Here is a 2,859-nt window from a genome sequence, read left to right as displayed (position 1 = left end):
GGGGACGGGCGCTCCACTGCACTGCCTCTCAGGGGGCACTGCCCACCGCCTCAGAGCGGAGGAGCAGGGAAGGGCCAGCCAGGAGGCAAGCGGGGCCTATGTGCACTTGGCCCCATTTTCCTGCACCCCTCCCTCTCTCTCTCCTCCTCTGTCCCACTCTTTGGCTCTCTTTTCAGATTGAGACATGGCTCGGGAGCCCAAGCCCGGCCCTTCCCGGCCAGGCCAGAAGAGGCCATGGGGCAGAGCCATCTCCTGGTGAGTCTGCCTGGGGTTGCCTACCGGGGAGGGAGTCTGATCAGCTTGTCTGGGGCTCTGGGCTCCCCTGAGACAGAATGAGAACCCCAGGAGGCTTGCTCAGTGTGTTGCCCACCCAGCCGGCCAGGCTGCTCGTCTTATTCTCTGTGGTACCAGAGGAGGTCCGGTCTCCCTTGGCCACAGGTTTTGTCTGTAAACTGGGGGTGTGTATGGAGGGGGGTCAACCCAGCTCATTCCAAGGCCCCTTCTAGCTGACACAACCCAGCCACCCTCCTGCTGGTGATGCCCTCTCCTCTCGCCTGGACCCGGGGGCGTGAGTCCTCCAAGGGGAACCTCACCTGTGGGGTGCTCGGGGGCTTTTTCTGGGTATACATGTTTGGGAAGTAGACAATGGGAACCCTTCTGGATGAAATCTTCCCTCTAACTTGGAAAGCTTCAAGGAATTTTAAAGAAACCTTTAAACATGTTTAGAAAGGAGCTCACCAACTTCTGCCAGCCAACGTGCCATTTTCACAGGCGTAAACAGTGTGTGTGAACCGGTGGCCCCTTAGTCCCCTCAGCTGGGAGCCTGTGATGTCTGTGATCAGCTCCTGGCCTGTCTGTGGGCATTTGAGTGGTTTCTGTCTTGCCAGTGGGGGAGGCAGGGAGGCAGTGGGTCAGGTGGTTGCTGTTAGGTACAGCACTGTGTAAACAGCCTGCTGCCAAAGGTTCTGATTTCTTTGGGGTTTTTGTTTGTGGGGGTTTTTTATAATTTTTTTTATACTTAATTTACTTTTCTTATTTATTTACTTATTTTTGGCCCTGTTGGGTCTTCGTTGCTGCGTGCAGGCTTTCTATAGTTGCGGCGAGCTGGGGCTGCTCTTCACTGCAGTGTGCGGGCTTCTCACTGCAGTGGCTTGTCTTGTTGCAGACCATGGGCTCTAGGCGAGCAGGCTTCAGTAGTTGTGGCACATGGGCTCAGTAGTTGTGGCTCATGGGCTTAGTTGCTTCCACGGCATATGGGATCTTCCTGGACCAGGGCTCGAACCTGTGTCCACTGCATTGGCAGGCGGATTCTTAACCACTGGAACACCAGGGAAGTCCGGTTCTGGTTTCTTTTGGGTCTCATCTCCTCAGAAGTGCGATGGCAGGAATGGGTAGGGGCTACTCTGAGAAGCCTCTGCACCTCCAGGCTGACCTCAAGAGTCATTAGGCCAAATCTCTCCCTGCCTGCGGCAGCCAGGCCTACATCATCTTTGCCAGCATGGACTGCTTTTTCACTGTGTTGTTTTGGGCTGATGAGTAGACATGTACTCGTAATTTTTTAAGCTTGCGTTTCCTCAGTGATGCTGAACTGCATATGCGGTGTGTTGGTTTGCCTCAAGTCTTGTGCGTGAGACTCTCATCTGGGAGTTGATATGGTTTGGTAAATATCCGTCTGATGGGAGGTAAGTGGTTTCTTCCCATAGTTCTCTGCTGTGCTTTTTCACATGGCCGCTTTGAGGCTGGGTTAACCCTTTCTCAGTTCTTCAGTTCCAGTTGCCTTCTCCAGATTTCATGTCGCCCCACCCCCTTGCCTAGCAGGCTCGGACCCAGTCCTGTAGGTGCAGGTGGGAGAACAGGGAAGCAGTGGGGAGTGATGCCAGCTGTCCTGCAGGAGCTCAGATTCCGTTCGGAGGGGTGCCTGGCATTCAAGGCCTGGGGCAGGGGTGGCTTCCTTAAGACCCATGTGTCCCTAGGGGACTCCAGGGAGGAGAATGAAACCCTTCTCTGGGGACTAGGGCGGCATGTCTGGAGCAGCAGGCTGTTGCTGTGGCTCTGGCCCCTTTGGATAGTCACCCAGAGGGGTGGTTCAGGATGAGCTTCTGGTGGCCCCTGAGCTGTTGGATGACTTCTCTATGAGAACTGGTCAAGTCCAGGCCTTGTGTCTTGGGTCTCAAAATGGCACTTGTCAACCTGGAGGGAAAGGTTTGTGGTGGAAGGATTGCCCCAGGTGCCCTCCCCCCCACCTCCCCCCACTTGGCCCCTGACGACACTGAGGGAGGTGGCTTGACCTCTGCCCACAGAGTCATACTGATGGTGCATTTTACTTCTCTTACTGTGGGAAGTCCCAGCTTGCTCTGTAACCATTAGCCCAGACCAGGGGACAGATGTGACTGCAGACCCTGTGTGACCAGGCCACTGCCCCTTAGGAAGAAAGAATCAGGGCCACACGCCCAGGGCACAGGCCTCAGCCCTGGCTGATGACTGGGGGCAGGGGCAGAGCAGGGATGACCCCAGACCGGGAGGGATCCTCTACCTACAGCAAGCTGGAGCAGCGAATACTGCCTAACCTCTAACCCGCAAACTCACCCTGCCTTTGTCTCAACTCCGGTAGCTCCCAAGTCTGTGCTCAGCAGTCAGTGAATTACCATTCCTTTACCATTAATTTTTAGGTACTCTAAAAAGTCATTTTAGGAAAAAAAGGGAGGAAGAGGTGTTTAAAGAAAAGTGTGCTTCTTGCATTGGCTGGGAATTGAACCCTGGCCTCCCACGTGGCAGGCAAGAATTCTACCACTGAATAACCAATGCTGTTGTAGAATAGGGTTCATCGAGGTAGCTCAGGTGGTCGGCTACTGGTCCCTC

This window comes from Neophocaena asiaeorientalis, unplaced genomic scaffold (genome assembly GCF_003031525.2).
Source record: "Neophocaena asiaeorientalis asiaeorientalis breed wild unplaced genomic scaffold, Neophocaena_asiaeorientalis_V1.1 scaffold40, whole genome shotgun sequence".
In the NCBI taxonomy this organism is placed as follows: Eukaryota; Metazoa; Chordata; class Mammalia; order Artiodactyla; family Phocoenidae; genus Neophocaena; species Neophocaena asiaeorientalis.
This window is presented reverse-complemented; position numbering follows the sequence as displayed.